Below are 23,519 nucleotides of genomic sequence, written 5' to 3'. Positions count from 1 at the left end.
AGGACAGCCTCCGTAGTATATTCAAGGAAGGGTTGTCTTCATGGGTCAAGGATGAGTTGGCCACCCACGAGCTTCCAGAATCCCTGGATGGTCTTATTGATTTAGCCAGGAGAATCAACTGTCGCCTCCAGCAATGGGCCTGGGAGCTCCACGCAGACCCATCGTGCTAGCTCCTCAATTTCAGCAACCTCTTTCTCCCGTTCCAATGGCAGCTCCAGTGCAAGCACACCTGAAGTAATCAATGCAGCTCAGACAGAGACACCTTACCCCTGAAGAAAGGCTCTGTTGATGTCACCTGGGGTTATGCTTCTACTGCACTGGGACTGGGCACCTTCTGCTGCACTGTCCACTGAAGCTGGGAAACTAACCAGCCTAGGATATAGTAGGGAGATGATCCTAGGCTTCATGACTCCTGCTCCTCAACTGACACTCCCGGTGACTATCGCTATGAATAACCAAGAATTTCCTACCCAGGCCTTGGTAGACTATGGCGCCGGGGGGGGGGGGGGGATTTCATAATGAAAGCCCTTGTCGACCACTTGCAGCTTCCCATGGTTACCAGAAAGATACCCCTAGTCATCTCCTCGATTCACTGGGATCTGCTCCCTGCCTGGATCACCCTAGCTATGGCACCCTTGTACCTACACATCGGCTTGCTACATGTAGAGAGCATAGTCTTTCATATCATTGAAAAAGTGGTACATCCCATTGTGCTGGGCTTACCCTGGTTACAACTCCATTCTCCACACTTTGACTGGGTTTCATTACAGTTGACCAGCTGGGGCTCTCATTGCTACAACTCATGCCTGCAACGTGTTGAACCACCACCTTGCTTGCCTTTGGCAACAACCCTGGTAGGGCTGCCTCCACAGTACACAGATTACACTGACATGTTCTCCAAGAAGAGGCTGAGACTCTGTCTTCCCATATGATATATGACTGTGCCATCAATCTGTTACCCAACACCAAACTGCCTCATGGGAGAGTATATCCTTTACCCGCCCCAGAGACTAAAGCGATGTTTGAATACATCATTGACCAGGGTTTCATCAGGCCCTCCACATCCTCCACCAGGGCAAGTTTCTTCTTCATCTCGAAAAAGGATGCCTCATTACGTCCATGCATTAGTTATAGAGGGTTGAATACAATAACAAAAAAGGACTGGTACCCTTTACTACTCATTTCTGAGTTCTTTGACTGTTTCCAGAGATCTAGAGTATTTACAAAGCAAGATCTTTGCAGGATCTACAATCTAATTCAGATCAAATACAGAGATGAATGGAAGATGGCATTCAATACTCAAGAAGGGCACTATGAGTTTCTAGTAATGCCCTTTTGGTTATGTAATGCTCCTGCCATATTTCAGAAAATGATGACTGAATCTTCAGAGACCTCCTCTATGTCTGTGTCATCATGTACCTCAATGATATTCTCATCTTCTCTAAGGATCTCAACTCCCACTGCCAGGATGTTCGCCTAGTCATCCAGAGACTATGAGAAACTGAATGCTAAGTTGGAGAAATGCCTTTTCGAGAAAGAGAGACTGTCTTTCCTAGAATACATCATATCTAGCAAGGACTTCCATACAGATCCAGGTATGGTCACGTGCATCCAAGACTGGCTGCAGCGCTCCAGTCTTCGCACCATGCAGAGATTCCTAGGCTTTGCCACTATTACTGGCATTTCAATCCTAACTTTTCCTGGATTGCAGCTCCATTCACAGCACTCACTCAAAAAAGGAGCCAACACCAAAGCCTGACCTTCAGAAGCAATCATTGCCTTCCAAGGATTGAATGATGCATTCCTTCAAAAGCCTTGCCTCCACCACCCTGACGCCACGTGTCCCTTTATCCTCAAAGTCAATGCTTCCTTGTTTGGGATAGGAATAGTACTGAGTCAGCACTCCGATATAGGAGTCCTTCATCCATGCTCCTTCTTCTCACGAAAATTCTCATCCACAGAACACAAATATGAGGTCGAAGAAAGAGAACTGCTGGCCATTAAGCTTGCGCTTAAGGAATGGCACCATTGGAAGGTGCTCAATATTGCACCTTCAAAGACTTCAAAGACTTTGCTTCTTTCTCCTTGCTGGCCTGCAACATCTTCATCGCGATGCATCATTACCTTCACAGAGGCTCACACATAAGACCAGCCAGCCCCAGCACCTGAGAGCTCAACCTAATGGGTACATGGGCTGGTATTGGCGAAGCTCCAGTTGGGCCTCTGCTCCAGCCAACTCCGCCTACAGAGGTTGGGGCCCTGCAGATTGCACCACCTCCACCTTGGTCCAAAGTTCCACATCCGCAACAGCGCACTGAATGAAGCATCCCAAGATGAATGAATGAGTGAATGATTTCATTCATTCAATCCTCGTTGTGCCTCAAATGGCACATAAGGATTCCACAAAAGACTGTCACTGCTGTCCACCTCTGGGTTTTCCACATAAGAACATGCCATACTGGGTCAGACCAAGGGTCCATCAAGCCCAGCATCCTGTTTCCATTCCAACAGTGGCCAATCCAGGCCATAAGAACCTGGCAAGTACCCAAAAACTAAGTCTATTCCATGTTACCGTTGCTAGTAATAGCAGTGGCTATTTTCTAAGTCAACTTAATTAATAGCAGGTAATGGACTTCTCCTCCAAGAACTTATCCAAACCTTTTTTAAACATAGCTATACTAACTGCACTAACCACATCCTCTGGCAACAAATTCCAGAGTTTAATTGTGCGTTGAGTAAAAAAGAACTTTCTCTGATTAGTTTTAAATGTGCCACATGCTAACTTCATGGAGTACCCCCTAGTCTTTCTATTATCCGAAAGAGTAAATAACCGATTCACATCTACCCGTTCTAGACCTCTCATGATTTTAAACACCTCTATCATATCCCCCCTCAGCCGTCTCTTCTCCAAGCTGAAAAGTCCTAACTTCTTTAGTCTTTCCTCCTAGGGGAGCTGTTCCATTCCCCTTATCATTTTGGTAGCCCTTCTCTGTACCTTCTCCATCGCAATTATATCTTTTTTGAGATGTGGCGACCAGAATTGTACACAGTATTCAAGGTGCGGTCTCACCATGGAGCGATACAGAGACATTATGACATTTTCCGTTTTATTCACCATTCCTTTCTAATAATTCCCAACATTCTGTTTGCTTTTTTGACTGCCGCAGGACACTGAACCGACGATTTCAATGTGTTATCCACTATGACGCCTAGATCTCTTTCTTGGGTTGTAGCACCTAATATGGAACCTAACATTGTGTAACTATAGCATGGGTTATTTTTCCCTATATGCATCACCTTGCAATTATCCACATTAAATTTCATCTGCCATTTTGATGCCCAATTTTCCAGTCTCACAAGGTCTTCCTGCAATTTATCACAATCTGCTTGTGATTTAACTACTCTGAACAATTTTGTATCATCTGCAAATCTGATTATCTCACTCGTCGTATTTCTTTCCAGATCATTTATAAATATATTGAAAAGTAAGGGTCCCAATACAGATCCCTGAGGCACTCCACTGCCCTCTCCCTTCCACTGAGAAAATTGTCCATTTAATCCTACTCTCTGTTTCCTGTCTTTTAGCCAGTTTGCAATCCACGAAAGGACATCGCCACCTATCCCATGACTTTTTACTTTTCCTAGAAGCCTCTCATAAGGAACTTTGTCAAACGCCTTCTGAAAATCCAAGCATACTACATCTACCGGTTCACCTTTATCCACATGTTTATTAACTCCTTCAAAAAAGTGAAGCAGATTTGTGAGGCAAGACTTGCCTTGGGTGAAGCCATGCTGACTTTGTTCCATTAAACCATGTCTTTCTATATGTTCTGTGATTTTGATGTTTAGAATACTTTCCACTATTTTTCCTGGCACTGAAGTCAGGCTAACCGGTCTGTGGTTCCCGGATCGCCCCTGGAGCCTTTTTTAAATATTGGGGTTACATTAGTTATCCTCCAGTCTTCAGGTACAATGGATGATTTTAACGATAGGTTACAAAATTTTACTAATAGGTCTGAAATTTCATTTTTTAGTTCCTTCAAAAGTCTGGGGTGTATACCATCCGGTCCAGGTGATTTACTACTCTTCAGTTTGTCAATCAGGTCTACCACATCTTCTAGGTTCACCGTGATTTGATTCAGTCCATCTGAATCATTACCTATGAAAACCTTCTCCAGTACTGGTACCTCCCCAACATCCTCTTCAGTAAACACCGAAGCAAAGAAATCATTCAATCTTTCCGCGATGGCCTTATCTTCTCTAAGTGCCCCTTTAACCCCTTGGTCATCTAATGGTCCAACTGACTCCCTCACAGGCTTTCTGCTTAGGATATATTTTAAAAAGTTTTTACTGTGAGTTTTTGCCTCTACGGACAACTTCTTTTCAAATTCTCTTAGCCTGTCTTATCAATGTTTTACATTTAATTGCCAACACTTATGCATTATCCTATTTTCTTCTGTTGGATCCTTCTTCCAAATTTTGAAAGAAGATCTTTTGGCTAAAATAGCTTCTTTCACCTCCCCTTTTAACCATGCAGGCAATAGTTTTGCCTTCTTTCCACCTTTCTTAATGTGTGGAATACATCTGGATTGTGCTTCTAGGATGGTATTTTGTAATAATGTCTACACCTCTTGCACACTTTTTACCTTTGTAGCTGCTCCTTTCAGTTTTTTTCTTAGAATTTTTCTCATTTTATCAAAGTTTCCCTTTTGAAAGTTTAGCACGAGAGCCGTGGATTTGCTTACTGTCCTCCTTTCAGTCATTAATTCAAATTTAATCATATTATGATCACTATTGCCAAATCCTCTCTCACCAAATCCTGTGCTCCACTGAGAATTAGATCTAAAATTCTCCCTCTCTCGTCGGTTCCTGAACCAATTCCTCCCCCAGCAAGTGCTCTTTAAGGAAGCAACCTGTCATGCAGGTATTCCCAAGCCTGAATAAGGAGGAGGGTTGGGCATAGGAGCAGTGGCCCCCATATTGTAAAAAAATCTCCTGCTAGGAAACAAATCTCAAACCAAAGCTACAATTAAAATCAATAGTTTTCAGCTCAAGTCCACAAGGCCCCACACACAGGTCTGTTTTCCAAGATAGGCAAAATAAATATTCATGAAGTATATGTGAACATGTTAGTTTGCATACTTTAGCTACTCTGAAAACCAAACTGGTTTGAAAGCCTCCAGGACTAGATCTGAGAAGCACAGAGTGAAACAAAGACCTTCCTCCCCTTTGCCTCCATGTTCTCCATGTGCTTTTACAGATGGATATGCAGCACCTCCTTCAACAGTAGGTTACAACCAGCAACAGTCCCACCTCTCACTGCCTGCAAAACTGCTTTGTGTTTTTTGCTTCTATCACTATGAGCCAGGGAGCTGATGCTCCAGCAGGCTGTACACCGCTCAGAATATTGTGTGTGTGAATAATGCGTGACCTGACTGGAAGCCCAGTGTAACAATATTAACTCCCAGTATTTTAAAAAGAAAACATCAACGACATCTATATGTGAACAAATGCTGGCCCCCGTCCTCTTTCTAGTCCTTCATCCATGTACTAATTTTGGGGGCCCTCGCACCTTCTAACACCATGCACAAACATCAGAACAGGAGTAGACAACTCCAGTCCTGGAGTGCCTCCAACAGTGCTGGGTTTCAGGATATCCACAACGATTATGCATGAGATATATTTGCATGCACTGTCTTCAACAAATGCAAATCTATCTCTTGCATATCCATTGTGGATGTCCTAAAAATCCACCCTGTTTGTGGCACTCCAAGACCAGAGTTGCCTACCCTGCACTAGAAGTTATGCTCTTGTTTAATTTGTGCACATAAAACTGGATCCTGTGCACCTCCCTAGGTACAATTACTTAAACCATTTATACAGCAACCAACATATTAGATATACATTTCTGGACCTGTTTTGTGATATTTTAGGTTGGTCCATAAGTGACATTTTTCTGTAAATTGTAGGTCACAAGCCATATCATCTAATACTATATACTTTTTGTCTGTAACTTCCTATTAGTGATCCGAGTAGGAAAGAATCTGCAGCCTCAGGACTGCATAGTCCTGTCCTGAATGGACATTCATCACTGTATGTGTGTGTGTGTGTGTGTGTGTGTGTGTGTGTGGGAAAGAGGGAAGGATTGGAGTGGGAGGAAGGGTCGTGACATCGATATGGACTATACCGCACCAAGGTAGGAGTATAAACGACTACAGAATGAAAAACAAGTTTTCCTTAGATGGTTTAGTCTCTCTCCCTTGCCAGTTCAGCCATGAGATACAAAATTGGTGGCAATTATGTAAGGAAGTTTAGAAAATCTCATTCCCTTTGCTTTGCCAGCAGAAATTAACCCCTTCTACTCGATGCTGCTGAAGCATGGGGTCCTTTGTAAAGAAGGATCTCACTCTGTTGGCACCCTCCCTGTTTCCTTAGGGCCCATTGCTTGCTCCCAGCTTCTTTTGCCTGCATGCAACCTGTAGAGAAATCCATAAAGGCAGCAATGTATTAAGCATGTATGCTGGGCAGACTACATCATGACAATCTATAAGGGAAGGGACGGAGCAGAGATCTAACTCAAACGTCATAAAAGACGAAGATTCCAAAGTGTAGAAAAGTGCTGAATCATCACCAGTATTGCTAAGTCTTCTGTATCTGACACAGAATCGCCAGCATTAGCACCGATATTAGACAGTATACTATATAACTATTTTTTTCCATCACCGCTGCCAGATAACTTACTTATATATGTAAACCCCAGCAAAGGGCACATAAAATAAGTCTGATGTTTAGTTTAGTTTACTGGTTTTTCTATACCGTCACATCTGTAATGCTAGGTTTCTGTGGTCCTGGCACCAACTCTGTGGGTTAAAAAACCCCACAATGGTTAAATATATGGTGGATTGGACCTAGTTCAGAGGTTAAAGAGCATAGTTATCTACTGCTGAATAGGGAAATTACCAAAATCAACCTTTTCCCCTCTGTGCCCACCAGACTACTCCAAAGCAAAAAAGATTTTGCCTTCTCTTTTCCCATTCATTGGCAGACCCAAAACCTCAAATCCACAACCCTGGGATTTCTTAATCATTGTCCCAGACAACCTCTTGTGGTTTAAAATTATCAAAACTGTTTATACTAGCAGACAGTCAAGAACAAAAAAAAAAAGTCAGAAAAGGAGGAGTCACAGGATTCTACAGTAGAGATAACAGCAACAACAAAATGAATACACACTTTACTCTGCCTTTAGCAGTGCATCAAGATCCATATCTCTTCTACTCACAACCGAGGTGCATTAGTCATTCTTCAAATATAATCTCATCAGTACTCACAACTTTTTTACAGGAGAAAATTTCCAGAGAGGGACAAAGGATCTCTCATACTGTAGCTAGTGTTTGTGCCTCTTCCTAGGTACTTACTGGCAAATGCCTAGGAGCCTAGGAGCATTTGCCAGTAAGTACCTAACAGGCGGCCCTGCTGGACTGAAAGAACCAGCAGGCTTAAAAAGATGCCTTAAACTCACTTCAAGTCTTTCCCTCTGAATCCCACTGCAGAAACCCCAAGATTCCTCCTCCTATTCTGAGCACAGGCTTATGTTTACACAGGGCATACTCCTCTTAGAGGTCATCGCTCCATGCACTTAAAGAGACAGGCAAAAACAATGCAGTCCTCTTTGGTGCTACCATATTTCCAACACAACCAAAAGTACAGGGTTAAGTGAGGATTTTGGAAAGAGACATATAGACCAGAATCTAGGGCTTGGGCCACATGTACGACTTAATGAAAGCCTTCTGTGAACAGGGAACTATCTACTATCCCTGAATATAACTCGCTTTGGTCTACTAATGAAAAGGTGTGAGAAAATCTAAATAAATAAATAAATAAAATAAAATATTGATAATGAGAATATCGTGCTGCATCTAATAACAGAAAGAAAAATGTTACCATTGACGAGAGGAGTATTTTGAATTGCTACTTTGAATATGAGGAACAGACAATGCACTGTGTGCCAAAGTCTCCAAACTGAGTTTCCCAGTAGGTTTCAGGGACTGAACCCTTACACAATCAAGTTCATGCTCCATTGCCAATCAATTTCCAGGACAAATGATGGGTCGAGTGTCAACACATCTTTCATGTAAGTCCTAAGTGAGGTCAGAGCATGAGAATTTAGTCTGCCACTATAAAGCTTATGGCATTCAAGAGCTGTGGAGTTTGAAAAATTGAAGGGACTGAGGCAATGGAACCTGCAAAAGTTCAAAGTCATCCTCCAGTACCCAAAGATGGACATAATGGCCTAAACTAGGGATGTAAATCTATGTACGTACACCTCTGTTTCTATTAATAGATAAACTATATGAACAGAGGACTCGGCAAAATTATAATGCCAATCAGTAAATATATATTAATTTTTTTATTCAAACATGAATTTAACATATTATATTAGAACCGCTATGTGCTGTAAACATTACAAATTAAAAACCATCAACGGCTCATCATTGCTATTATATCAATCATACCATTCCATTCATACTAAGTGCCCCTAATTACCCCTAAAATTCAATAAATACAGAATTTATATTCACCATCACCAACCAATGTTGACATGCCCAACATATAGAATACAATAAATTTCTGTAATTGGTTCTGGTTAAAACATTATAGGTATTTATCATATAGAATTTATTACAGAAATGTATTGTATGCTATATGTTGGGCATGTCAACATTGGTTGGTGATGGTGAATATAAATTCTGTATTTATTGAATTTTAGGGGTAATTAGGGACACTTAGTATGAATGGAATGGTATGATTGATATAATAGCAATGATGAGCCGTTGATGGTTTTTAATTTGTAATGTTTACAGCACATAGCGGTTCTAATATAATATGTTAAATTCATGTTTGAATAAAAAAATTAATATATATTTACTGATTGGCATTATAATTTTGCCGAGTCCTCTGTTCATATAGTTTATCTAAACTAGGGATGGCCAACCCTAGTTGTTGAGAGCCACAAACAGGCCAGGTTTTCAGGATAGCCACAATACCTGGGAACTTTTGATTTCCAGTCACCCTGAGATTACCATGAATGCGGGAGGGGACCAGATGTGCACAAACTTACTTTCATGCACACACACATTAACACTCACATGTTCGCAATCACTTTCCACACACACACATTAGGAAGGGAATGGTTAATAGAACGGAAAATGTCATAATGCCTCTATATCGCTCCATGGTGAGACCACACCTTGAATACTGTGTACAATTCTGGTCGCCGCATCTCAAAAAAGATATAGTTGCGATGGAGAAGGTACAGAGAAGGGCAACCAAAATGATAAAGGGGATGGAACAGCTTCCCTATGAGGAAAGGCTGAAGAGGTTAGGGCTGTTCAGCTTGGAGAAGAGACGGCTGAGGTGGGATATGATAGAGGTCTTTAAGATCATGAGAGGTCTTGAACGAGTAGATGTGACTCGGTTATTTTCACTTTCGAATAATAGAAGGACTAGGGGGCATTCCATGAAGTTAGCAAGTAGCACATTTAAGACTAATCGGAGAAAATTCTTTTTCACTCAACGCACAATAAAGCTCTGGAATTTGTTGCCAGAGGATGTGGTTAGTGCAGTTAGTGTAGCTGGGTTCAAAAAAGGTTTGGATAAGTTCTTGGATGAGAAGTCCATTAATGGCTATTAATCAGTTTTACTTAGGGAATAGCCACTGCTACTAATTGCATCAGTAGCATGGGATCTTCTTAGTGTTTGGGTAATTGTCAGGTTCTTGTGGCCTGGTTTTGGCCTCTGTTGGAAACAGGATGCTGGGCTTGATGGACCCTTGATCTGACCCAGCATGGCAATTTCTTATGTTCTTATGTACCTGCTCATTCCTCATTCTCTGACACATTCTCACATGCTCACTTCCAGCTTTACTCATATAATTTTCCACCTCTCACACACATGCTTGCTCACTCACTTCTCTCCCTCTTCCACACATACACAAGCCCACTCACTCTCCCACCCATGTTCATTCACACTTTCATTTCTCTTCCTCCTACACAAACACACATTCTCACAGACATGGTCTTTCCCCTCCCCCATGCCCACACCCATTCACACCCGGCAATTCCATTAGAATTCCAGAGTCTCTGGGTCAAATCCAGAGAGTTCCCAGGTATGAATATGCATGAGATAGATTTGCATACAATGGAGGCAATGCATGCAAATTCATTGTGGCTATCCTGAAAAGCTAGCCTGTTTGTGGCTCTCGAGGACCGGAGCTGGCACCTCTGGCCTAAACTTTCAATAGTGTGCGTAACTGCAGGTTTCTGCAAGTGCTGTCAAGCATGCACAAAAAGCCCTCAATTCTCAAATACATGGTAACTGCACAAGTTGACATTCTGGCTAACTGTCTGCCCCTAACATTACCTGTTTCAGTATGTGGTGCAAAGAGAATCTTAGCTGTCCTGAAACCTTGGATTTTTTAATACTTATATTCTTTATCCCATATATTTTATTGGTTCTCTTTGAACAAATCACAAAGCAGAATGAATGCTGACCGTTTTCATGGGTATAATTTGGTCATGTTGAGAACAATAGCTCTAAATATTGCAATTTTATGTTATTTTTATAATGTTCACCCTAATTTGTTATTTGAAAAATTAGTAATTGCAGCTGTTTCTCCTCAATGCCTCATCTGCAGTTCCAGTCCTGTTACCAGTAAATGCATGGTGCATGTCATAAAAATCGCCATTAATACTGACATTGCAGACTCCGTGGAGATCAGAGACTGCATGGGACTGTTGGCCATAACAGCTGTGCTATATAGCATTGTTGAGAGAACCACTGGACACATACGCTGTCACAAGCTGTGCTATCCTTGTGCCTTGGAGAAATGGAAGTCTTCAGTGAATGAGAAACAGGGGTAGTACGAGACATTAACCAGGGATTCTTAGGGGCATTCGCAGCATGATCAATGCAGGTCTTTCATCTATCTGAGAAAGAAAATGAGAACCAATTATAATTAGATAGTAATGGTTGCGTAGTCTGTCAGTAAAGCATTTTGCACAAGAGTGCTATAGAAATTCAATGCCATCATTGTCATCAGAATGGTGGCAAACAAAAAGAATGGTAAATAAAAATGTGATGAAAGACAAATTACATTTTCCATGTACTAAACCAAAATATACAGAGAGGAAAAGAAAGTCTGTTAATGGCTCAGGGAAAACTCAATCTGTTAAAAATACACATCAGGTCCAACAGAAAATCCTTTAAATGTTGCCTCCATATATTGTGCTATGACTTTCTAGTCTGCTCATCTATAAGCTTCTATGCTGTGCGGTTGACAAAAGACAATTTTAGACAGAGTTCAGTAGATTGGCAAGTCCATCGTTAACAATTCTGTACCGATAGCAGCGCTGTCCTGTTTACTGGTAGGCATTTGTGCAGTCCAATGGTAAAACAGCCAGCTGGCCCCATGGAAAACATCAGCTTCCGGTGGCATAATGCCAAACGTCAATTGCCCTGCGCGAGAAGAAGTGATTTCTGAAGCTGACCCCTAAATATCTCCTTTACCATCTTCTATTAGCTTAATGCTCCGAAGGTTCCTCAGAATATAAATTATTCATTTTCTTGAAAACAGATTGGGGTTCCTCTTGGTGGTCTAGATTATAGCCTCTGTCGTCATTTTAGTAGCCCTCCCTGCTAAGCCCTTTATTTCAAGACTGTTTATTGAAGAGAAAAAGTACAACACAGACCTGACATACATGAGGTTCTGCTGTATATCAAGCAACATACAAAGAGCAGTCACAGTAAACCACAAAGTTTTCCTTTGTTTTTTTTCCTCCCCTTCCCTTCCCTCTCCACCCCTGATCAAGCCAATGACGAACATAGAGACATAGAAACAAAGAAACGAAGGCAGAAGAAAACCAAACTGCCCATCCAGTCTGGCCAGCAAGCTTTCACAGTTATTTTTCTCATACTTATCTGTTACTCTGACCGCTGAGGTCAGGGCCCTTATTGATAACTTTTTGGTTCTAATTTCCTTCCACCCCTGCCATTGATGTAGAAAGCAGTGCTGGAGCTGCATAAAAGTGAAGTATCAAGCCTAATTGGTTAGAGGTAGTAACCGCCGCAATAAGCAAGCTACTCCCACGCTTATTTGTTTACCCAGAATATGCAATTCAATCCTAGTTGGTAGTTGTCTGAATGTAAATCCTTTTATCTTCATTCCCCCTGCTGTTGAAGCAGTAAGCTGGCTGTATATGTATTCAAAGTGAAGTATCAGGCTTAATTGGTTTGAGGTAGTAACCACCGCAACAAGCAAGCTACTCCCATGCTTATTTGTGAATGCAAATCCTTTGTCCCACATTTCCTCTTGCCGTTGAAGCATAGAGCAATGTTGGAGTCGCATTAACCGTGTGTATGTTTATTGAATAAGGGTATTAATCACTAGGTAGTAGCCGTCATTCCCGCAAGCCACCCCCATGCCTCTTCTCTTCATTCACATCCTCAAGACTTTATGGATCCACGGTGTTTATCCAACGCCCCTTTGAAATCCTTCACAGTTTTAGTCTTCACCACTTCCTCCGGAAGGGCATTCCAGGCATCCACTACTCTCTCCGTGAAGAAATACTTCCTGACATTGGTTCTGAGTCTTCCTCCCTGGAGTTTTAAATCATGGCCTCTGGTTCTACTGATTTTTTTTGTAATGAAAAAGGTTTGTCGTTGACTTTGGATCATTAAAACCTTTCAAGTTCTGAAAGTCTGTATCATATCACCCCTGTTCCTCCTTTCCTCCAGGGTATACATATTTAGATTCTTCAATCTCTCCTCATAAGGCATTCTATGAAGACCATACACCTTTTATTTATTTATTTATTTATATTCTTTTTATACCGAAGTATAGCTGAGTGCCTTCACTCCGGTTTACAGTGTAACAAATTCATACAATGAACAGGTTATGAATATAATACAATACAAAGGAATGTATATAACATCTCGGCAAAGGCAGAGTATAACATGTTAGAATGAGACAATATAAGGCTTAATTTAGAATAAACTTATTAAAGAAGTATTAGGGTTCAAGATGAAAGTTGATATTGGTATATATAGAATTGGTATATATAGAACATATCAGTCTGTGTATGATTGTCTAAACAACCATGTTTTTAGTTCTTTTTTGAATGTTTTGGAATCTTTGATGGAACTTAGGTATCCTGGGATAGAGTTCCATTCTATTGGTCCAGCTATAGAGAAGGCTCTATGTCTAGTAGAGGATAGTTTTGCAGATGAGAGAGGAGGAATGAAAAGATGTAATTTGTCAGAAGATCTTGAAGAGCGGGGTGATTTTTTTTGGTTGCCCTTCTCTGTACCGCCTCCATCCTGTCTCTGTCCCCAAGGACCTGTACAAGGGGATAATCACTTCCTTTTTCTTACTCGATTTTCCTCTCTCTATGCAGCCCAGCATTATTCTCGCTTTAGCTATTGCCTTGTCACATTGTTTTGCCGACTTCAGATCATTAGACACTATCACCCCAAGGTCTCTCTCCTGCTCCGTGCACATTAGCCCTTCACCCCCCATCAAATACTTTTCTTTCAGATTTCCACACCCCATATGCATGACTCTGCACTTCTTGGCATTGAATCTCAGCTGCCATAACTTTGTCCAGTCTTCCAGCTTCCTTAAATCCTGTCTCATTCTCTCCACTCCTTCCGGCGTGTCCACTCTGTTGCAGATCTTAGTATCATCCACAAAAAGATAAACCTTACCTTCTATCCCTTCCGCGATGTCACTCACAAAGATATTGAAAGGACCCTTCCCAACACTGACCCTTGCGGCACTCCACTCACAACTGCTCTCTCTTCCGAGTAAGTTCCATTTACCATCACACATTGTCTTCTGTCCGTCAACCAGTCTGCTATCCAGGCCACCACCTTGGCATTCACTCCCAAGCTTCTCGTTTTATTCACAAGCCTCCGGTGCGGGACCGTATCAAACACCATAACTAGAATTAGAACATCTGAGCACATCCAGAAGAAAGTACATCCGAAGAACAAATCAAATGCAAATGCCTAGTAGCAAGTTGGCTAAATGTTAATAAAAAGTACATGAATGCTGTATCTCCATACTAGTGTCATCTTCGCCACCGAGAAACCTCCGAAGAAAGCCGCACTCAAAAACCTCATGGGTCTGTTTCACAAACCCCGACTTCTGCAGTGCCAAGGTTCCCAGCGATGCAAAAAAAAAAAAGAAAAAGCATTCAACAGCCTGGCAATCAAAGAGCCTTAGTTTAGCAAAAAGATCAGGCGTGCGCTTAAAACAGCAAAACCAAACCACAAGCCATTATTATTAAGCCCACCACTTCCGGGAATTCGACAACTTGGGTCAACCTTGCTGGCCCAAGCTGATGTCATCCAGGGCTAGAGATGGACTGTAGACACCTATAAAAGGTCTTGGCTATTATATGGTGGAAAGGTGATACAGGGGGGAGGGGGGACAGTGATATCTTAAAAAAAAAATCATAATTAAGATTAAAACTTTGGAGTGGCAAACTGTTGTTATATTAGTGTTATTCTTTCCTAAGAAGCACTGCATTGAAAGACTATCTATGTTTGTTGAAATGCTTTGGTTGGGATGATCTGTCAAGATGTAAGCCCTGGAAGAATATGTCTTTTAATTGATATTCTGTTAATAAAAGTAAATTAAAAAAAAAAAAAAGGTCTCTGCTGATGCTTATCTTGTGGACTCAGGCAGGGCCATGATCATAATCCTAGAAGACAATTGTGAAAAGAAAAAAAAAATTCTTAAACTTAAACCAAGAGGTCTTTTCCAATGTGCTCAGAACACTGTGGGATGATGCAATATTGTCTGTATTACAAATTATCATAATCTGCCTCGACTACAGAACAACCAATCATATGATCCGGTATAGCAGATTATTCTTCCCCTAACGTGAAGAAGTCGCCGAGCCTCTTCGGGGGGGGGGGGGGGAATTATACAGCATGCCGCTGCCAGTGTGGGTACATGATACTGGAATGTAAAACGCGCCTTCTTTGTAAACAAGACATTACAAATGGGAGAAAAGGCCCTGCAAAGCGCTGCAAGCTTAACTGAGTAATCCTGAAATATAAGTATTCTACTCTCTCCCATTCTGGCTGCATGCCCCGACCAAGCGCTTGTAAAACAGCTGATGTCTGCTCAAAACTCAAGAAGCGCGCGATGACCACCCAAGGTCTGACTCGGTGCTCCTGCCTAGGGCCAACTCGATGTGCTCTTTCTATGAGGAGAGGGCCCAGCGATTCGGGAAGCTGTAGTTCTGCCGGCAACCATTTTTCCGGGAACTCGCGAAGTTCTGCATCTAATAAGGTATCGGGAAGGCCCTCAAACCGCAATTTATTTCGGCGCGAGCGATTTTCCAGGTCCTCCAGATTTAGTTTCCAACGCCTCGAGGCTTTCACCGGCTTTGTTCACAGTGCCGACATTGCTGCGGGCACCATCTTCTAAATCCGAAACACATTGCTCTATCGCGTCCAACCTTTGCGTGGCTGTTTCTAAAACACCGGACAGCGCATCAGACTTCGCGAAAATCGCCTCTAGCTTCCCATCCAACTTCATATTGATCGCTTTTTCCACAGCTTTTGTGACCGCTTCAATTAATGCGCCAGTACTAACTGTGTCAGGCACAGGTCCTGGTTCGCCATTGTCCATTTTAATGTCTGCAGACTTTAATGTATCTTTGTCTTTTTTTCGCAAGTTTATTAGACATGGCCTGCACTGAGCACTCGCGGACCCATGCTGTGCATCTCCCTCGAGATATAGCGCTTAACCCAGCTGGATGTGTTGAGTCAGGGCCCAGGGGTGAATGAAAGGGAGGCCCGAGGAGCCGAGCTGAAACACGTACAGCTACTCTCGCAGCACCACGTGGTCTCCCCTTGGTAAGCTCTTAATCAGTGAGTTGCTACTAGTTTCTTACCAAGGTGCTCTTGCTAGCTCAGCTTCACTCAATGAGATGCTTTTTATTTTCACAAAAGAATTTAACAAGCTCCTGGGAGCCTTCTCCAGCACATTATTGCTCTTCATTTATCCCTTTTGTCCTTTGGTGCCCAAAACTGTGAGCTGTGATCTAATCTAATCTTGTGTTAACATTGTGCCTTTTCAGTCCCATAGGACTGCCCACAGTGGCTTATAACATATTAAAAAGACACATGCAAAATACAAACTAAATACAGCATAATAAAAATGCAATAAATACAAACTGAATACATTTCACGAACTAATTCAAACAATTCATAATTCAATACAAAAATACAAAATAATAAATTCACCTATTACCCATCTAACTCTCACTCTCTTCTCTGCTGAATCACAATATGTAAAAAAAAAAAACCCAAAAAACCCAAGGCATTAATTATAAGAAAACATGATCTAAACATCAGTGATCGGTGTTCTAAAGAAGCCTTGTATGTGAATACAATTATGTGGGCTGCATATGTGTACCCCGCCTCACAGAGCATGTGTCCAGTTATATATCAGCGTCACACGTTTTAGATACAAGAAAGGTCTAGTACAACCTAAGTGGTGTAATACAAGCAAATGTTCTTCTGTCCATTTAGCAAAAAAAACAAAACACGTTTATCACAAATTAAAAGGCTATGGGGCCTTTTTACAAAGAGCCACTGAGCAGTGAAGACAGTCAGTGTGTTATAATCTGATATGGTTGTGGACCTGGATCGTAGTGAGAGCTGACTCCACCCACAGGGAGGAGCCCTGTGGGGACTCACTATCAGGCCGATACAGTAAAGTGCGGTCGCGGTTGCCCGTTTTTTAACCCGCTTTGGACGCGCGTTTTGAGCGTGTAAGGCGGACCTGCAATTCAGTATCAGCTTTTACGCGTCCTTATTGCTTGCCGAAAAAGATGCATATCCCTTTCCGCCCGCCGCATGTATATGATATGTTAATGATTGGATTAGCTATTCCCTCCAATACAGTAATGTGCGCCCAAATTATCGCCTTTTTAACCAGCTTATTTACCCCGTCTTTAACCTGAATATTTACCACCTACCCTGACCCTGGCGTTAGTGTGGTGTTCAGTCAGCTTCGTACCGGACAGCGCCATGGACAACATGCATATATTGGCTCTGGCAATATTTTTCATTCAGTTGAGAAGCAGAATGAGAAATGCTCGAATGAGAAATGCTCGAAATGCTCAGCAGATTGGAGAGGCCAACAGGGGAGCCCAGCAGCAAGGAGAACCCAGCAGCAAGGAGAACCCAGCAGCAAGACCGGAGAACCCAGCAGCAAGGCCGGAGGAGCTATGTGTTCTGTTTGGGTTCAACTGTACCATCCATCTCTGGGCGTCTCTGAGGCTCCGGGCATGGACACCTCTACGGACACCGGAGAGATGGGAGGCGCGCCAGGCCTTCATCCAGCGTCTGCTAGGCATCCTGAGACTCCGGGGGTCCAGCGGAGGCATGGACACCTCTACGGACGGCTCTACAGACGCCTATATGGACACCTATACGGAGCCTCTACTGAGGCCGGCGTCTGCTAGGCGTCCTGAGGCTCCGGGGGCCCGGCCAGGCGCTCAAGGCAGTGGGGCCTCTGATCATGGACGCCCGGATACAGGCGGGAAGGTCCATGAACGGAAGCCCCAACCTTGGACGTCCGGCCGGATGCTCAGGGCAGTGGCCCCGGTGTCCATGCGTGGTCTGTAGAAAAGAACCATCCACTCACCTGGTGGAATGACATTTCAAATGACATTTGAAATGACAGGTACCAGCACACCCTGGATACTGTATAGGCGCTGTATACCGCTCTATTCAGTAAAATGGATTGCGAACCTACCGCTTCATTGACGCGCTTTGGACGCTCGTTTACCGCCGCTTGGATTTGCATCTAATTTGAATACTGGATTGAGCGGCTTGTGAACCAAAATGTACGCGCGTCAAACGAGCGGGCACCCGGCACTGCCGCACCTTTTCTTATGCGCATGATAGGCGTGGCCTCAGCTGAGACGGACACAGAAGTAAGAGTCTTTATCAGACTGGAATGTGGGTAGTACCTACAGAGTGGAATGAAGACACAGTCCAGAATAGTGAGGTTGCTCAATGATGATATCCCTGGTAATAGCCCACAGAGCGGGGTACGCCGAGAATCAGTGAGTAGTAGTTCAGAGAGATGCAGGAGGTCAGTAGAGCAAGGTAGATGATGGTACTCACTCCGAAGTGTAGAAGAAGGCAGCTGAGATGAGCACGGTAGTGGCACGGGGTACACCGGTGGTTCCGTCAGCAAGATGGTAGAAATGAGAAATGTACTCACAAGGCTGAATTAAGCAGGATCCTGAACAAGGATAGATGGATTCTCCAGGCAGGAAGGCCCTCCGAGGAGCGGATAGCCAGAACGTGACAAGACCCCCGAGGAGCGGGTACCTAAGGCGTTCTAAGTCCAGGAGTTCAGAAACCAGTTCAGAGTTGAGATGTGCATTCGTTTATCATGAATTAGGCAATTTCAACGAAATTCACATAACTTGTGAAATAAAGGTACGGGGGGGGGGGGGGGAAGGAAAGTTCCCTCCGAGGTGCCTCCAATTTCGGAGCGGCCTCGAAGGGAACGGGAAAAGCCAGCTGGTCTCCCCGAGGGCTCGGCGCGGGCAAGGTGCACTAGTGTAAACCCCCTTGCGCGCGTCGACCCCTGATTTTATAACATGCGCGTGGCTGCGCATGCATGTTATAAAATTGGGTGTACATTTGTGCGCGCGGGTAGCGAGCACAAATGTAGGCCACGCATGTACCTTTGAAAATCTGCCCCTATGTGAAGATTTAGCCCCTGGACTGAGTGTGACTTGGACTGAGTGTCACCTGCACTTTTCAGCTAAAACCCTGAAGCAGGGGCTATATGTAATCTAAAGGAGCTGGATGAGGCATTTCAACGAAGCTGCTTTAATTCCATGAAGATCTTGATTTACCAGCAGCGTTCATGAAAGAAATAGTCCAACAATAAAAAGTAATAATAAAAAATTGTTTTTCTGGCCAGTTACAAATTTAGCAAAAAGGCTTAAGTGTTCAGGATCTAGTAATGTGCAGAGAGAGGGGATCAATCAGGATATGATAAATACAGGAAGATCAAGACCAAGCAAAACATAGACTACGGCTTAATGGCATGGGAATCCCCATGATCTGATTATTTGACAGCAGTGGCTTTGCATTCAGAGGTGGGAGAATTCCCGTGGTTTTCTTTAGCACCAAACCCTGTGCTGCCCTTGCCTAGAATCTGTGATCTATCATTGCTCTTATTGGAGAAATCAAGATTCATTGCTTTAGTTAGGATGAGCTTGCCAAAGGTCAAGCTGTCCTGGCCCTACACATATTTTATTTACAAAATACCTTTCTCTAAGATTTTGCACTTCCCATTTATTTATGATGAGCTATTATCTGTCCAGCGAGGTAATGAGCCTTGGTTTCAGGGGTAGGGAGGCTGCTCAGTGGAGGATCGCCTCTACAGGGGGAAAAAACCTCATCTGGTTCCAAAACCGCATGAGGGCTTTATCAGCAGCTAACAAGGACAAAATGTATCGACTGGGCAAGTCCATCGTGTGGAGGGAAAAGGCAGCTCAAGGGATAATAATAATAATAATATATATGGCCAGTGCTTGCATTTTGTTCCAATTTATTTATGGATTCACTGCTATGCATCGTCAGGTAAGCAAGGCTGGTAAACCAATAGGTCCACAGGGCCATCACGAGGAGTGGGCAAGAAGGGCGACTGCTCCGGGGGGGGGGGGGGGGGGGGGGAATCGGTCTGCAAGCACATGAGCCCAAAAGGGGAAGGGGGCCCCGAAAGCCACCCTTGCCAGGGGCGCCACGTTCTCCAGCATCTGCCTTGATACTCCATCATCTCATCCCTTGCACTAGCAGAGCTGTGTGGAAGATGAACGTGGCGGAGTAGCTTAGTGGTTACAGCAGTGGCCTCTCATCCAAGGTTCGAATCCCGCTGCCGCTCCTGGTGACCTTGGGCGTGTCACTTCACCCTCCGTTACCTCGGGTACAAACTAAGGCCTAGGTTTATCATTTCGCTGCCATTACAGTGAAATGATCGACCGCGGGGGGGGGGAGGGCGATCGTGAGCAGGCGGCCACATCGCGTCTCTGCGTTTTTGCCCGCCGTGCTGTGCACCATCGCCCCCATAGCGCCCGTGAAGTAGCTGTAGCTGTTTCCCGGCGCTAATGTGCGATACATGATTGCTCGCAGCGCTACAGGCCCCTAAGTTTCCCTAAACCCCGCCCAAACTCCTCCCCTTTCCCTAATGGAATTTCCAAATCGCGATGTGGTGGTTAAGCCCGTGCGTTAGCGGGTTATTGCGTGCCTGTAGTACCTGGATGTAATCCGCTTTGAAGAGGCGAAATAAAATAAATCCTTTTCACAGTCATGGAACAAAGGGAGTGGATGTTACAGCCAAGAACAGCAAGAATAACCATTAGTAGAAGGTAAAGAGACGAAGGATATGCACCGCCATAAGAAATAAATTGGCCTTCAGCACACACAACCCAAGTTATTGTATTCTCATATTAAAAGCCAGTGATCTCTGACTAAAATTGTAATGAAACACCAGGGCAAAAAGACGATTTGCATGGATTAGAGAGTACCCTACCCATATTTTGCCTGAAGGCATGTACTAATCTGTAGGTTGTAGCTTTATAATGACTTAATAATACTTTATTATGGTATTTGTTGTTCCGTGCCTTGACCATATCAGTGGAAAGGTGTGTAAGAAATAAAACTGCTATGTTAATGGTATCCGGTGGGCTGAACGCCAGCAGTTTGCAATTTGCCCAGGAGATTGAATTTTGTGTCTGATTATCTTCTTTAATTTCTAGTGCCAAATAAATAAACAAACGAAGGTGAATTTTAAAAGCCCAACGCGCACAGTGATTAGGCTATGTGCAAGCACGTCGGGCTTGCGCGCGCCCAGTGGATTTTATAAGCCGGCGAGGTACACGCGTACCTCCCGCAGCGCACACGTCTGGGAGGTTTTCAAAAAGGGATGAGGCCAGGGCATGGGTGTTTTGGGGCGTGAACCCGAGATGTGCGCATAAATACACGATTTGGTGTAACTTTACTTCTGCTAGGGATGACGTGTAAGTTAAAATATAAAGAAAAATAGCTCTGCGGGGTTGTAAGGGTTGGTGCTAACTGGGGGGGCAGTTAAGGCTATCAAACCACGGGGGGGGGGGGGGGGGGGTGGTTGGAGGACCTATCTCTTAACTGGGTAAACTGGGAACGAACTGGTAAAACTGGGCTTAGTGTCGGTGTGCACCTCTTTTAAAATTTCTCAATTTACATTGTAGAGGTGGCATTTTCACACCCCCATGCGCCTACTTAAAGTTTGGCACGCATGTGCGCTCTGCCAGGCTATCTTATAACACGCGCGCATATATGCGCGCGCATTCTAAAATAGCTGCATCCCTGGCGCAGGCCGACACATGCAAGCACCATGTGCGCCCACGCACTGGTTTGAAAGTTTACCGTCATCATGAGCAGTCCTCAACAGTGCACAGATGCGTGCGACATAATTTCTGGCAACTTGTGGAGCAATTTTCCACCGCAGTAGAGTTTGCAAAGACTTCACAGAGATTTTGCTGTTTTGTTTAACATGGAGCGGCTGGTGAGCAGGATTTCTTACAATGTGTGGCACCGGATAGCCATTTTGTTTCTTTTGTGTAATTCGGCTTCCATGCTGTTGGCGTCGCTATTCATGAAATGCCGGTGCAGGTATATTCAGCCACCCTAGGCGGTGCTATCGCCCTACCACGCGATCTCTCTCTCTCTCCGCGATCTCGCTAATGTATGCATCGCACCACGCGTGCCCTCTCATCAACTGCGGCGCCCTGCCCACTTCCAGCACACTAGGCGCCCGGTTAGTTAGTCTAATGCCTCCCGCCGGCCCTGTGCTCATGAAAGCTACCTTGTGGTTTGTCCCTTGTGCGAGAGGTTGTAGTGATTTAAAGGTGGTACAGTTAGGATGTGCATTTGTTTTTGAAACAACATGAAAAAGACACAATGAATCAAGCAGTTTCGTTTCATGTTGTTTCAAAACACAACAAAAAACACTCAGTGACATTAATTTTTATTTTCGTTTCGCTGTCCATTTTGTGAGCACAATTTGCAAATTGTGTAAATTATGCACATAAAAGTAAATAATGCATGGAAAATGAATTTTGTGATCTTTCTTTGCATTTTTTGTGCAAGTTTGCAAACTGTGCACACAAAAGTAGGAAACTAAATGAATTAAACATGAAAAATAAAATGCTTAACCCCTCCCTGGACACAAAGCAAAAGTAATCAGCATGCCCACCTGTGGTGAAGGTAGAATTATCTTTATCCCAAAAAAACAGCCCAATGTCAGCAATTGTATTCCGAGATCCCAATGTCAAGAATACAAAAATATAAACAGATCTTGGTACTAAGCTTTAATAAAGTTTTTGAAAAAATTGTTTGTAGGACCGTCAGTGTTTGACAATGTATATTAAACGTATAAGACACTGCATAACTCAAGGCCCACTTTTATGTAATTTTTATGTATAATTTTATAGAATGCATGTAAAAAAAACTTTTCCTCATCGTTCATAAACTTGAACAAGTGAAAAAACTGTGATGTCACACCAATGTCAATTACTTATATCAGTATGCGCACACTCAGGTTTATGATCAAACACTGATGGTCCCACAAACAATTTTTTCAGATGCTTTATTGAAGCTTAATACCAAGATCTGTTTATAGTTTTGTGACAGTAGGATTAAACATGGGCAGTGATGTGGGATGCCATGATGGACAGCTCTGTGGGAGTTCTGATATTAATGTTGCAGGTTTGTTGATCATTGGAGCAGAGCAGCCTCCATGCCAATGATGTTTCATGCTGATCGTTGGCACTAAGGGCAGGCAGCTGCAAGCTGTGAGTTAGATAAATATTCTATGTATATTAGATTAAATAAATGCCCTACACTGGCAATTTGTGAAACTGATACTTTGGTATTTATAGTAGTATAAACAGAAATATCTCCACCAAAGGAAAATAACCTTAAGAGGTTGATACTCAGATGCTTTTTCCGCTAAGGGGGTTATTTACTAAATGTTTTCTTCCATTTTGTGTCCCTAGGGCCCTAAGTTAGGGACTTAATAGGGCAAATAGTGGGGTTTGAAAATCCTGCCACACTGACTAGGTGCGATTTATCCAGGTAATGTTATAGCTAAATGAAACAGATAAATGAAGGGTGTTTTGGGGTGGGCCAAACTTACCCCTAGATTTATCAAAATGATATATTTATAGCAGAAATAGCGCCTGTGATAAAAAAAAAAAAAAAGGGGCGTGGCTAGGCTAATTTCCCTGCTCCCGCATCGCATAGGTAATTTCCGCACGGTGCGATAAATTTATCAAACCTGCGCTAATTTTTGCTTCACGAGCTGATTACGGTAATCCACCGTGGAAGCATTACAGCGAAAAGGTTTATATCGCACATGAGAGAGAGAGAGA

This window comes from Rhinatrema bivittatum, chromosome 8, assembly GCF_901001135.1.
Source record: "Rhinatrema bivittatum chromosome 8, aRhiBiv1.1, whole genome shotgun sequence".
Classification (NCBI taxonomy): domain Eukaryota; kingdom Metazoa; phylum Chordata; class Amphibia; order Gymnophiona; family Rhinatrematidae; genus Rhinatrema; species Rhinatrema bivittatum.
This window is presented reverse-complemented; position numbering follows the sequence as displayed.